Raw genomic sequence first — 16,070 nt, forward strand, 5'->3', positions numbered from 1 at the left:
GCCCTCTTTTCTAAATCTGAAATGCAGCATTGGTAAGTGGTAAAAATTGCTGCTCTTCCCTTCATTCCATTTTATGTTTTGCAGGTTTTGGGCAAGGCAAATAAAAGAAATTTATTTTCATCGACTAGCTTAAAAAAGAGTATTCACAGGATGGAGAAATTAAATCTACACTTGATCTAGGTTTCATATAAACATTTAAACTAATGCCTACGTTAGAAAATCTGTTGTATTGCTTATGATTATTTTAAAATTCCTTGAGCTACCTTTGTTTTATTAGAATAGTCACAGCCATATCCCAGAGCTTCCCATTTCTTCTTGAATCAAGGATGGAATGTGATTATAGATCAAATTTTAACATGCAACAAATATTTGTTTTATAAAAGATCTTACAGAGAAGTATCTCTGCAAATTTTAAGGGCTGATTAGCTCTTTGGATCCTAAAGATGGTGAATATCATGGTAAAAGTTATGACATTTTAAAAAACCCATTCACTTACACTAAATATAGTGTAGCATGGGGACAAGGCTTGTTTATATGATGCATTTCACTATTATCAAATATTAATTGAATATCATGCACATAGAGAAGGCAGAGCAGAAATTAAAACCCAATATTTCAATGCAACATTTTCTTCTCCCCTTTTGTTATTCCTCCAACTCAGTGCCTGAGAATATGTAATAAATAAAATTACTGAGAGACATAGTTCTCCAGCTTGATTGCTATAAGAGAGTATGAGAGCAAGGCCCAGGAGAAATTGAAAGGAAAAAGAAGAGGAAGAAAATGGGGTAGGGAAGAAACTGATACAAATCAATGCCAGCATCAAAAAATAAAAAAAACAAAACAACAACAACAAAAGGTAAATCAGAGAAAAAAAAACCTTCCAGAATAAAGGAATGTCTATATGCTTAAAACAAGGCAGAGAGACGTCTATTAAAACAAATGGCATATTGCAACATTCATATAAATGAATATAAAAGGACAAAGAGGAGACAGCATGCTTCAGTTGGATATTTAAGGGAATGCTACTCCCTTCTCAAATGGTGAGAAGAAAAAGAATGTACTCTCTTCAGGAAGAAAATTTAGTATTCTTATAAGGGATATGCTTACTGAGTTCTCTGTTGAATCCAGTTTAGCATTATTTTTGTCAGACTTCGTTTCTTAGCAGGAACTACATGAAGAAGGATTTGCTTTTTAGATTTTCATCTTAAGGAAAGAACAAAGGTTTTGAATGAGAGTATGTAGGATCAGCATCCGAAGTCTACCACTTGATATGTGTGTAATCTTGGATAAATACCCCTGACTCTTTAAGTCTCAATTTTCTCATCAGATCAGTGAAGAAAGTAAAGCTCATAGGCTTCTTAATGAATCTTAAATGAGAAAACGAAAGGGGCCATGGCCAGGAGAAGGTGCACTTTGTCTCATCGAGTTCAGTTTTGAAAATGTTATCTCAAGAGCCCACTTAGACAACTTTTGAGCTTCAGAATCTGAGAAGCTGCCTAAGGAATTTTTCCAACAAGCAGTTTACAGAAGGGTAGGCTAGGAATACTGTAGGAGTACCTGAAGAGGAAAGAAAGCATGCGGGAGCCTGCTCCTTGTTCCTTCTGTTTCAGATAAACTGCTGAATATGTTAAGCTAGACTAGAGATTGATGAAACAAGAGTTTTTCTTTGGGTCATCTACAACACAGCTTTTCACTCTGAAAGGTAACAAGATAGAATGTGCATGAGAGCACTTGGAAAACGATAGCTCTATTTAAATAAAAGGCATTGTTATTATTTCTAAAGCCTCTGGAGCAAGGTATGCATGTACCGTGTTATGTTGGCTTTGGGCAGTGTGCGTCTCTTAAATGGAGGTCAGGTGCCTGAACCCCTACTTAACTTGAACTACTGAAGCTTCCATTATCCTCTTCATTGATCCGGAGAGGCAAGCACAAATAAAACCCAAATGACTGTCTCCAACAACAAGGAATCTTTAAATGTGCATCATTTGGCACTGGCATTATCTTAAGATGATTATCCAGTGTATAAATGTTTATTGCCTTGCTTTAAGATGCACAATGTAAGATTAACAATCTTGGTGTTTTTCGTATAAATGCAATATTTCTGCTATTGTGTTTGTGGAATTCAGCTAGATAATAATTGATTCCGTGACAGGGATTGGCTAATTTGCCAACAGTATAGTATAAAACACATTTATACAGTCAATTACACCCAAGTGCATGGCCTATTTGCTTTATAATTTCATAAACTTGCCAGCAATTTAAATAAAAAAGTTCCATTAAATTATCATATCATGTGATGGAATGATATTGCCAAGTATATTAAACCATGTGTGTTCAGCCAGAATTAATTAAATATTATTACTTTTTTCTTATTAACACATTGAACTTACCCTTCCTACTCTCTACTCGAAATAGAAGCCTATTAGTGAACAAAGTAAACTTAAGGGCAAAGTTTAAACATTTTCCTGAGGGTGTTTCATTAAGAACCCTGGTTCTTTTGTTTAAACATTTGCTCTTGGTAAATGTACTTGTATTGTGAAAATATTTTATGTTCTTAGATATGAATACTGGAAAGTTTAAAGAATACTTTTACTTAATTATTTGGGTATTCAAGAAGGAAACATTTATGTCTTCAGCTTAGAGAAAGTCACGATATAAACTATTTCCCTGTTATTCCAATATTATTTGTTTCTGATTATATTATTTGTGGTGCTATGAATCTACCTAATCTTAGTAAGGGAAAGATGCAAGTCTGGATAATTTAGCAATTCAAAAATGAATAAAATACAATATTTTCTAACACAGAAGATACCTGTTTCATATGAAATAAATTAACCAGACCTCCCCAAGGGACTCATATTTCAATAATTCTGCAGTGAACAATAAGAATTAAACTCTTAATATTGCCCTTGTTTTATTTTATTAAAAGCAAAATATAGAGGTGAACTTCTCCCTGACATATACTAATTATTCTAATTAGGTGCTCAGGGTAACAAACACACTTGACCTTTATTCTCATTCTTGTTCTTTGTCCATATCATAATTTACCAGGTTGCCCCACACTTTATCAATTTGGAATTACAAGGTATTTTTTGGCTTCTTCCTCTTGCTGTGTGTGTGTGTGTGTGTGTGTGTGGGTGTGTGGGTGTGTGGGTGTGTGTGTTTTGATTTTTATTTCTAAATACAGTATTTCTTTCATTTCATAAATAGAAACAGTTTCTTTTCTCTTGATAAAGTAAACCATATATATCAGTTAGAAGCAGGCTACGGCCATTAAAAGCCAAAGGGAGATTAATGAGAAGCATAGAATGGGCTCATGGACTTGGCAGGTGGCTGAAGGAGAAGGTTTAGCAAACGACACAAATCAGGAATATTTCAAAAGCTAGGCATGCAGCAGGATCCACAGCAAGACCACTCCATGGGAATGGTTGGATTTCATGCTACCTCTATTCCTACATTGAATCTTAAAGCAAATTCCTCCCATACCTTGAGTTCTCTGTTTAGCATCAAAGTCCTGGGGGGAAAGGCTGCCACGAGTGTGCCTTGCAGCTCTAGGTGAAAGGAGAGAAGACCTGGTTTCTTCAACATCTTTTGTGGGAGGTGGGTACTGTCCTCAGCCAAGCTGTACACAGCAGGAACATTCTCAAAGGGAAGAGTAAGGTGAAAGAAAACAAATGAGTGTGATTGTTACAACTCAACCTCCCAAAAATAAATAAATCAAATAGAAAATTGCTGACCAAATAGCAAAGTAAATTAAAGTTCAAAGTGCAAATGCCTTTACCGACTACCATAGATTAACAATATTAATAGCTTAATTAGACCTTTTGAATCTTGTGTATTTACATATGAAAATACATCTTATTATAGCATACCATGTATATTATTCTGTAACTCTATGTAAACTTTAAATATTAAATAACTGTTAACCTTTTTTATTTTAATATGTAGAGATTTACCCAATCAAATTTTATGGTTTCCTAGTATTCCATTATATGGATTTTCATAATTTATTTAGCCACATTTCTATTGATAGGTATTAAGACTGTTTTTCATTCTCTCACTATTATGAACATCTTTACAAATTTATCTTTGCCTTCTTCAATTATTTCCTTAAGAACAATTTTCAGAAGTGGAACTTATAGGTCAAAGGTAATCCTCATTTGAAAAATATTGCCAAATTGCCCTCTAGAAAGACAGTGACAATTTACACCCCCACAAACAGTATATGTTATGAAATCATTAACATCATCAACTTCTTCATCATTATTCCTTCTTAATCACCAGAAAGGTGTGAAAAAACCCTTACGCTTAAACATAAAGATTTATAATTACTAGCACTTACCTTAATAAGACAGTGCTTACAATTGGGTAAGCATAGTTTTCACAACAGTCTACTCAGACTCAGCAGATATTTAATTATTATAGTCAAAAGAATTTACCTTGAATAATGGTGTAGACAGGAGTCTAACAGACTGTATATTTTACTTGCTTCCTGTGTACTTTGGTACACATAGTGTTATTTATTCCGTGTAGGTGACTTCAAATTTATGTAATTGTACACATCAGATCGATGAGTCAAGCAAAATTCTATTTGCAGTGATATAATGAGGATAAAGAGACTTTGCCCAAAGAATTCAGGTTTTGACAATCATCCTTTTCCCTTTACAATGGTAACTGAAAATCCACCTTATTTTGCTAATCACATAGAAAAATTCTCACATTTAGGGAATCTTTGTCCTTGAAACTTTATTTACACTGATCTTGAAAATATACAGTATTTCCAAAGCACTTCAAAAATCAGGGAAACTATTTTGACAAGAGGAGACTGTGTTAATGCCAAACTTGAAAATGTGAAGATTTTGCTTATTCGAGTGAGTGGTGTTTTTGAATAAGACAAAATCTATAATCTTAGTAAATATTACACACTATTATTAAAGAAGCAGAAAAGAATTGTGCTAGAGTTAATTAAGGCTTTAAGAAATGCCTGCTTTTATTGGCAAAAAAAAATTTGTTGCAACAAGAAAACTAAAAATTAAGAGGATGGTTGGCAGCAATATTGATATGCTAATGGATAAACATGCTAATTTAGAAAAAAACTAATCAGCAAAGACATTACTAATGGAAATGTACAGGAAATGGCTAATGCTGTATGCAAACCTGGTATCTACAAAATTAAGAAGAAACCAGTTTTGTTTTCATAATTGTAACTTGAGAGTCAGAATCTTCTCAAAGCTTTGCTACAGGAAGATAGTGACAAATTTGCTGGGTACTAGCGGAGTTAATTCATACACACACACGTATATATGTATATATTTACATTACACCCACTTATATACAATAGGACACTAAGGCGTCTATTATCCCAGTCTCATAGGTACTAGGTGGCAACTTCCATATGAGAAAAGCAGACAATGACTTTTCAGGTAAAATAGTCTCTGAATTTGATGGGCATGAAGTGGTAATTTTATTGATAATATTAACCTGGTGAATATAATTCTTCAAATGTATATATATTCTGAGCAGTTCCTTTCCTTTGCTTTGTTTTCTAAACTCAAAGATAGGCACTTAAATACCTACAGGACTCAGGATAGTAATTTAAATGAGTAACAATGTAATACACTACGTGTAATTTACTAGGGAGTAGTAGGGATTGAGGCAGACTGAAGAACTAACTTTACAGGGGCAGAAAATACTCAGTCCAGGGGGTGAAATGTCAGCCCAGAATGAGTCCCTGATGTCACCAGATCTAATTTTTCAGGAGAAGCTGGAAACACAAACTTTTAAATAAAATCTCCTCAAACTGTACAATGTTGAATCAGCCAATTTAGGCTTAAATTGGCTTAATAATAAATTTTGCTCCTCCTGCCCTCATCACCCTTGATTGACATGCTTTCACCTTATATACCCTTGCTGTTATGTACAATTGCATTTAGTCCTCAGCATGGTCAGCCTCCACATTGCCATCTGAGAATGAAAATGAGAATAAAGCACCCATTTTTAAAGAGAACCTTCAAACATTTAATTAACTTTGCTTTATTTCTAACAGTTCTTTCTCCTCTGGCTGAAATGTGGAACCATTATTTGGGCCAGGGGCAACAACTTATTCTCACTGAACATAATGTCCTTTTTTATCTAAGGTTGAGGTCAAGGTCTTGGAAACTGATGCTCAAAAGATAGAGGCTCTGGCCCTTCAAAAGAACTGTTTTCCTTCAAAACTGTTGTGTGTTTGCCTTGGTATTACATCCATTTAGAAGCTCAGGAGCCGAACATAGCCAATTTCTGTTTTCATTTTTGCAGTAGGAACCATTGTTCAAGGGCAATGTGGGTCAATGTTTTGAAACCCATTTTGGGAGAGGATATTAATTGATACATGAAAACATCTCAATTCATTAGCTATCATTATAATGATTTTATTTTACCTTAGAAATTCAAACATCTTATTGGTAATTGATAGATACTTGTGAATCTTATGGAGGAAAGGCGATTTGTTTTTAAAAATACGTATCATTGGAGTTGAGAACAAAAATGTAGACAAGAACCCAATTAGTAAATATAAAAATTGTTCCTGTGTGATTCGTGTATATTAGGTTTCACTCCATTCTATAAACATACCATATCTACAAAATATCTTTCTGTGGAATATGGAATTATTTAAGGATATACCCTAAAATTGCCAATATAATTAAAAATATCCTCATTCTGATGACATTCTGAGAATTACGCTTAATATATCACCTTCAACTTTCAGAAGAATGAACAATTCTAAACAAAGCAATTATTAACTTTTGTCATTGGTGAATCAATAAAGTTCTTAGGGTCAACAGCCAATAATTGAAAGTATTTTAGTTGCTGCATTGGCTGGATGGAGAGAGATTCTTACTGTTCAGGATTAAATATGTTTCTTTTATGTCAGAATTTTTGTCTGGGAGCTCTGTAACAACTAGAGGTAGCTTTTGAGTTTTCAGAATTAAAAGGGATTTACCACTCAGAAACACAGAGGGAAAGGAATGAAGTAATGTAGAGGGAACTGAGGCCCAATTAACAGGCAGAACAAATATGAGGAAGAAATTCAAAGTGGCCATTGCTTAGATAAAGATCAATAATATCCAGCCAAGATGTCAGGTGTTGGGAAGATATTGGAGCCAAAGAAAGTAGTGGACAGTAAGAAGGAGGAGAAAAAGAGAGGACCTAAAGAACTACCTTGAACTCTGTCTTAGTTTGGGTTCTCTTGAAAGCAGAAGCCAAAAGAGTTGGATACAGGTTATTTATTTGGGAATTGATCCCAGGAAGCAGGGAGTAGGGAACAGGGAGGGTAAGATGGGCAACTAGCAAAGGTAATAAACTACACTACTGAGCTGGTTATTGTTGTGAGCAATTAGTGCTCAGTCCAGTTGGGGAAATGTGGGGAACTCTGTAGAAAGTGAATCCAAATTATTTCTCTAAGAACCAGAGGTCTGGGGAAATATCCACCAACACCCATCCCTCATTGGCTGAGGGATTTCTCTGATAGTGTTAACTCCTCTTACTCACAGGGATCATCTACCTGCCTTCTGAGAGCAATCTTTTGGCTTCATGAAAAACCCTAGGAAAGAAAAGCAGAGTGATGTTGAGCTGGCCGATTGAAGTGGGATAATATCAGCATATACAAAACTGTCCACTACAGCTGCACATAATATGAGCTGGGCTGAGGAGATGTGATGCAGAGCACAAAAAAAAATTTGATGCAAGCACCACATAGTGCTTGGGTTTTAGCCTTATGGAATGGCAGATTTGTGGAGTGTGGGCAAAGTGGGCTAATTGACAAAGAAATGGATATGAAGAAATCCTCCAAACCCACTGGCATCCTGAGCCAATATCTTTTTATTTCTGTATTTCTTCTTTAAAAAATGGGATACATGTGCAGAACGTGCAGGTTTGTTACATAGGTATACATGTGCAATGGTGGTTTGTTGCACCTATTGACCTGTCCTCTAATTTCCATCTTCTCAACCCTTACCCCCCAACAGGCCCTGGTGTGTGATGTTCTCCTCTCAGTGTCCATGTGTTCTCAATGTTCAACTCACACTTATGAGTGAGAACATGTAGTGTTTGGTTTTCTGTTCCTGTGTTAGTTTGCTGAGGATGATGGCTCCAGCTTTATCCATGTCCCTGCAAAGGACATGATCTCATTCCTTTTTATGGCTGCATAATATTCCATGGTGTATACATACCACATTTCCTTTATCCAGTCTGTCATTGATGGGCATTTGGGTTGCTTCCATGTCTTTACTATTGTAAATAGTGCTGCAGTAAACATATCTGTGCATGTATCTTTATTGTAGAATGATTTATATTCATTTGGGTATATATCCAGTGATGAGATTGCTGGGTCAAATGGTATTTCTGCTTCTAGATCCTTGAGGAATAGCCATACTGTCTTCCACAGTGGTTGAACTAATTTACGCTCCCACCGACAGCGTAAAAGCATTCCTATTTCTCTACAGCCTCGCCATCATCTATTGTTTCCTGACTTTTTAATAATCACCATTCTGACTGGCATGAGATGATATCTCATTGTGGTTTTGATTTGCATTTCTCTGATGATCAGTGATGTTGATGATCAGTTTTCATATGTTTGTTGACTGTATAAATGTCTTCTTTTGAGAAGCGTCTGTTCATATCCTTTGCCCACTTTTTGATGGGGTTGTTTTTTTCTTGTAAATATGTTTGAGTTCCTTGTAAATTCTGGATATTAGCCTTTTGTCAGATGGGTAGATTGCAAAAAATTTCCTCCCATTCTGTAGGTTGCCTGTTCACTCTGATGGCAGTGTCTTTCACGGGGTAGAAGTTCTTTAGTTTAATTCAATCCCATTTATCAATTTTGACTTTTGTTGCAATTGCTTTTGACATTTTGTCATGAAGTCTTTGCCCATGCCTATGTGCTGAGTGGTACTGCCTAAGTTTTTTTCTGGGGTTTAGAGCTTTGGGTCTTACATTTAAGCCTTTAATCCATCTTGAGTTAATTTTTGTATAAGGTGTAAGGAAGGGGTCCAGTTTCAGTTTTCTCCATATGGCTAGCCAGTTTCCTATTTTTAATGCTATGCTTTCAAGTGGCTTCATATTCAGGTGACACAATTGCCTCCCCTCCATTACGACTTTTCCTGTTACTGCATCACATCAGATGATGAAACTCTTCCATGATCCCCTAACTCAAACAAGAATTTAGGATCACTTCTCAAAATCCAGTCAGTCTCCAAACCATGATCTACTAGCCTGCATATATCAAAAAACACTTTTTTTGTTTTTTTTTCCCACAGCCTTCACACCATGTATGCCTGCACTTATCTATCTACCTTTATCACATGCCCTTTCTCACCAATCAGGTCTTGGCTGTCTAGTTCACTTCCGCAGCATGGAGCACAGAGCCTGACCCACAGCACCCACTAGATAAATGCCAGAGGTTTTTGTCTCTGCCTCTTGTGTTATCTTGTTCGTCTTTCTCCACGAGATGCTAATTATCTCATTGTGAGCAGTTCCTCTCTCCAGCAAGTTTTGTGTAGCAATAAGTGATCCCCCCCTTTTCTCCCGTATTTTTCATCATGTTTAGTGCAATACCATAACCCTTGAATAACACTATGGGACCCACACACGAAGTACAACTAGTGATACTCAAAGTGCTCCCAAGAAGCAGAGAAAAGTCATGACATTACAAGAAAAAGTTGAATTGCTTTATAAGCACCATAGACTGAGCTCTGCAGTTGCGGTTGCTCATCATTTCAAACAGATGATATGAATTTACAGTATTGATAAATACAGTACAGTACTGTAAATGTATTTTCTTTTCCTTTTGATTTTCTTAATAACATTTTCTTTTCTCTTCCTTACTTTATTATGAATACAATACATAATACATGTAACATACAAAATATGTATTAATCAACAGTTTATGTTATTGATAAAGCTTCTCATCAACAGTAGGTTATTAGTAGTTAAGTTTTGGGGGAATTAAAAGTTATACATAGATTTTCAGCTGCGTGAGGAGTGGGTGCCCCATCCCCTGTGCTGTTCAGGGTTCAAGTACATATCCATGAAGTGTAAGAAAAGCAAAAGAGAAAACCAGTTCTGAGGGGAAATGAAAGAAATGATTAAACTGGGCACAAAGATCAATACAGTTCTAATGAAGGAGCAAATTTAGCTAAACTGTCTAGTATCTGTGCATAAAGAAAATATGATGCTTGGTCTGTCCTCTATATTAGCTGAAAGAAGAAGGCATATTAATTCTACAGGGGAAATATAGGTTTTCCTGGCTAAGTTCTAATAAATATATGGAATGTAACACAGGTCAGAGAGGTACATGATAAATAATGTCCTGACAATCACTCTAAAGGGAAAGCAGACAACCCTTTCTTGTGATTACTTTGCTAGAAGCTGAGGATTTAGCATTAAATTAGTATGAAGGAACAAATAATGAATACTCTGATTTCAAATAATTTTCCTTTGGTTTAAGTTCATCTGCATATAGAATTTAGAAAAATGTCAAAAGTGTTGTGTAACACACACTTTTATTTAAACTATTTTTAAAGCAAATGGTACACGTTTACTTAAAAAATAAAAATAATTAAAATTTAAATTGCATTCCTACTGACATGTCCCCATACCACCATTTAAATTTATTATGTATCCATTCCTTCAGATTGTCTTCAATGTTTTTCTCAACCCCTTACACATGTATGAACATAGAGCTTTATTTTTATAAATATCGTACTATACACATATTCTTTAATTTGCATTATTCCCACAATATATTATTTCTCTCTTATATTCTAATTCCCAATGACATTTTTTTTTCTGGCAAAGCTTTTGATAGAATCGAGAGGGGAAAATGTAAAGATAAACTATTTTGACAAGTGGATAAAAACAGGGGCTTTAGAATCTGACCTGCTGGCAGTTACGGCTTCCATGATCAATAATTGGACAAATAAGTGCTTTAAGACTCAATTTCCTCATCTGTGAAATAGGGGTGATAGTAATATATAAGCTCTCTACAGGATATTCAATAAGATTAAGCAAAATACATACAAAGTATTAAAAACAGCATCTGCACATAGAAAGAGCCCATTTTAAGGCCTTTCAATGCTGACCTTCTAGATTATTGACCGAGGGGAGCATTAACCTTTAGAAACCTAACTAGTTGATGGTAGGTATGATGAGGTATGGTGTTCTTTTGAGAAACGTGAGAAGGGCACTCCACCCTTACACGGGTTCCTCAAATAAAGCTCCATTTTATCCTGAAGGGAGACTTGGATTTTCTCCAGAATCTTTATAAAAACTTTACAAAAAGACTCATCACCCTAAACCACCAAATATGGTACCAATAGCTCTGAAGTGGACAATTTTCAGAGATGCTCGGCCCCAGTCTGCCACAAAGTGCAAATGCAGTGGGGGTAGTCCTCTCACTGGCCTCAGAGGACCTCTGGCCCAGCCCGGGTGGCTCAGAAGGGCCAGTGAGCACCGGGCCTGAGAAGCCCCCCACCTGCCCACCCAACGGCAGCTCAGCTCGGCTGGGTCTGGGGTCCCTGGGTCACCACATGGCCCCCTCCCACAGGGCCTTAGAGACGACCTCTGCATCTCTGGCAGTTTCTATTAGAGCAACACGGGTCCCTCCATGGGGGGCTGGATGCGGCCTCCAGTGTATTCCCTTCCCTAAGAGTGGAGCCTCCCCAGGAGCTGACTCTGCACCTCCTCCTTAGCCCTCATGGGACCCCAAGGCATCTGAGCATGTTGGGTCTAAGCATGAAATAAAGAAATCCTCCCAGAAAAAAAAAAAAAATTATCGGCCTCAGAAAAGGAAATCTCAAAATGACCCCATGGGATTACTAGTCACAGTTGGTGAAGATTTTATACAGAGATGATCTCATTTGACCCCTATGAAGTCTCTGTAAGGTGAAAATTATTTTACAACAGAATTTTAGCATCTCCCATGCCCTTTATGTTGAGTTTGACTTATTGAAACTTTTGGACTCTAAGGACATGGAAGTAATAAGACATCCAATGGACTATCAGGACTCTGAGCTCATTTGAATCCTGCTATGCTCAATCTGGGGAGCTCATACTGGTGTACAATGCAGCGGTTTACAAAGCAATCCCAGTGGGGTTGTGTACTAGCTGCTTATTTGTTTGCAAGTGCAATTCCAGATGTTGATTTTTCATCTAGTCATCCCTTGCTAGTTTGGTGTCGTGTTGCCTTAGAGACAGTTTTCTCTATGTGTTATCCCTTGACAATTGATGTCAACCAGAGTCTTCCTTATCATCATGTGGAGATGGAAGACAGAACCAACAAGGAGTTAGACGTTTTCTCAGCTCATCCTGCTTTGAATTTCCTTCTCCAGAAGCTTCCTCAGGCCATGTTTTAACTCATGGTAAAATATGCCTCATGTCGATTTAAAAAAAGAAAGCTCAGACATCCAGAGTAGAAGGGGTATCTGATAGCCTTTCCTCCTTACTTTCTTCCTTTTTTCCTTCTCCCTCTCCTCCTCTCTTCTCTTCACTTACCCTCCTCTCTTCAGTCCATTCCATTTCATTCTAGTTTAATCCAGTCTAGTCTAGTCTAGTCTACTCTATCCTCCCTCACTCCTCCCTTTCCCATCTCTCCATCTTACACATGTGTAACACCTACACACACACACACACACACACTTAACTTTTCCTCAGACATCTCAGAGAAAACTCGTTGGAAATGCTTAAGGCTAAATCAAAAGTGAATAAATGTTTCCTTTACCAGGAACTTTAACTTTTTCTTTGAAGTTTAATTTAGTTCCTGAATGTTAAAGATGATATATTTGATATCTGTAAATCTGTCTGTACTCGTCTGTGCATGTGAATATATATACATGAGCAAAAATGAAAAAAAGAAAATAAAATCCCCCCAACTTCTGCTTTGACTGCAAGATTAGAGGTTCTAACTTCTTGATTATTCCTTAACAAGAACATTTTAGAGAAATCAGTATCTTTTGTCCTCATTCCATATAGATTACTGCAGTTTGCAGACAGCCCTTTTTGCATATTATGTAAATAGAAAGTTACATTAACAACACTGTAGGTAATGTAGGAACATTTTTTTTAATTTCTCTTTTTTTCTTATAGAAAGAGCTTCTGATTAAGAGCTGTGAATGCTGTTCATATTTAATTCCTTGCTGACTCCCCAAGTACTGTCTAGGATGCCTCAAATACTTTTTATAAAACCATTAGTATTTGGCACTACTCATCCCAAAATGATCACAAGTTAGCCCAACAGACAATGTAGAATTTTGAGTATATCCTGCTCTGAGTTACCTAGGCGAGAGTTAAAGTGTGTGTGCTGGCAGGAGGGTTATCAAAATAAATCTAACATCCATAGGTAGCATTTTTACATAAGTGTTGGGAATATGAGAGGTGGTGGGAGGAAGCAGAATCTCAGAGCACTTCAGAGCTGGATAAATAAGCTCTAACTTCAACAGAGAACAGGAGGGAGTGGGAGAGGGAAAGAGAGCCTCGATGCTCTTTACAGGGTGTGTCAAGTTATACAGACGCAAATAGAGTCAGCGTTTTGGTGATGCATGCTATGAATTTTGCAAAATATTAGAATAGTGACATGCTGCTCGGTAGCTAATTACAACATATGATAGGTTCACAAAGAGATGCATAAACCTATCCTAAAATTTACCCTAAGGACAATGCAACAATAGTTTTAAAAAATCTTCACTTCAGAGCGACCTTAGTTGTTACTGGAAACGAAATATTCAGCCTGCAAAGTACATTCGTGGCCCTGGCCCCTGACTCAACAGAAATTCTAGAGACAATGTCCTGCCCCACCACCGACTTCCTCAGGTCCCTAAAATCTATGGAAGTGAATAATCTACCAGCTTTCCTACGAATATGACTTCCTCCTTAACGCAGAGAAGAAAATTGCTCTGTTGAATTCAGAAGAAGTATCTGATTATAATTCATAAAGCTACAAAAAATTATATGGTTTCATCAGTTTATGAGACTGTCTCACCTTAAGAAGTCAGTAAAATGTCTCTCCTTGAGCAAATAGAGTTTATAATGTTTCTATACAAGCAGTGTTGAATGGATTCCTCCACGCTCTTTTTGGAAATGTTTGTTGTGATAGTATGTGACACAATTTACTTATTATTGTGGCAGTAGGAGTTTAATGTGATTGAAAGCCATCAAAAGGCATAGCATCTGAATGTCAAACATGACTTGTATCTATAATTCCAGACAACGATTTGGATGCCTGTTGATTCTCTTCCTCATTCACAATGATTTTTCCCCCCTTTCCACTAAGTGGCACTGTGTTATTTGCATTTTTCTGTTCAGGTCAAAATATCCAAACATTTGGAATGCTGGTATGAAAACCAGTTTAAAGCTTTGTTGTAAATTTCTACTAAATAGATTGGGATGGGAAAAAAGCAGCAATTAAATTTTTAAATTTTTATAAGAAAAAATCTTCTATGAAGCTTTCTCTTTTCTGTATTTAACTCTTTCCCACTTTTTCTTTCCAACTTCATTAGCCTCCAAATAAGCACACCATATTATATATGTCGAAGGAAGTTTTATTTAGACTTATAAGGGCTGATCTATTCCCATACTGTTTAAATTAATGTTCAAAAAAGAATTCAAACCACATTCTAACATTTGGACTATGTAAGAAGGAAACAGATTTTTTGGGGAAAAAAAGATGTTGTTTTAGCTAGGCAGAATGGGCTGTAGGAACATAGACACGTGCAGACTGAATTTCTAAATGTGTGTATTATCTGATAAGATCTGGGCTGCTCATGTGTCAATTCAGAAAGTAAATGAGTACATGAGCAGATTTTTTTCTTTCTTCTTTTTTTCTCTCTATCCCTTCCTTTTTTCCTTCCTTCCTTTTTATTTTATTTTGTTTTTTCATTTCTTCCCTTCTCCTCCTTTCTTTCTTCTAATAGTATAGGATTTACTTTTATCTCAGTCACCTGCAGCCTAAAGCTTGGAAACACTCTGGTTCTTCACTAGCTGGTGACATTTCAGACCAAATTAGCCCCAGAAATGCAAGGTGACTTTAAAAAAATAAACTAGAGCTTTGAAATAGAGTGGCCTGGATTTGCATCAGGTGTTACATTTTGAGAATTCGGTTCTCATTACCCTCTCCAAATACAACACACCATTGACAGGCAGAGTGCTCTGTCAGGTTGGCATCTATACAATCAGCCTATATTTAAAAAATCATGAACAAACACAAAGTTACTGACTTTGTGTGTGGGTGACCACCTTTAGTTTTCGTTAGAACAGATTTTTCGAGTTTCTGCAGTGCAGCAAAAACACTGCCAGATAAAGAAGCACAGATACAACCTTCGAAAGAACTGTGAGGCCAAAATTCTGTGCATGTATGTGATTGTGTGTGTGTGTGTGTGTGTGTGTGTGTGTGTGTGTGTGTGTGTGTTGGGGAGCATTCTTTTTGAAACAAATATATTACATTCCAATTAGCCAGCTTTTAGCAGTTACTTTCTTTGGTGTTTTGGCTTCTATTTGTAGCATGTATGGTAATATATTATTTCTCATAAATGAAGTGTATTTTTTAATTAGAAAAATAAAAGAAATTAGTGAGCCAGAAAAACGTCAGTCTACCTTTTTAAAAAATACATTACCTTTTAGAGAATAGTACCACTCTGTCTTCTGTATACAAGATATTATAGCAATTTCCTTTAAAACTAGCTAACATTCAAAAGCAGATGAATTTGTAGACTTCCTCAGACAAATGGATTGCAGGGAACCTGGAACAGCATTGAAACCAGCACCATGCCATGAGCTAGTGTTACTGGGGAGGGGGAACTGTCCCAATGTAGTCACGTGAATACAAAGGCTGGTGAAGTGGTGGCAAGTTGGCACGCTTTCCTTAGCATATATTAGTCCTTTGGAATAATCTTTAAACCAAAAGAACTGTATCAGGGACATTTTGGTTTATTTACAATAGACTTGTGAAGAGTCACAGCCATTACTGGATTCAAACCAGCCCAAGTAACCTATTTAGTTTTCTTCAAGTTAGCTTCTCCCAAACTTGTTTGGCCTTGCAT

Source organism: Chlorocebus sabaeus, chromosome 15 (assembly GCF_047675955.1).
Source record: "Chlorocebus sabaeus isolate Y175 chromosome 15, mChlSab1.0.hap1, whole genome shotgun sequence".
NCBI classification, from domain to species: Eukaryota; Metazoa; Chordata; class Mammalia; order Primates; family Cercopithecidae; genus Chlorocebus; species Chlorocebus sabaeus.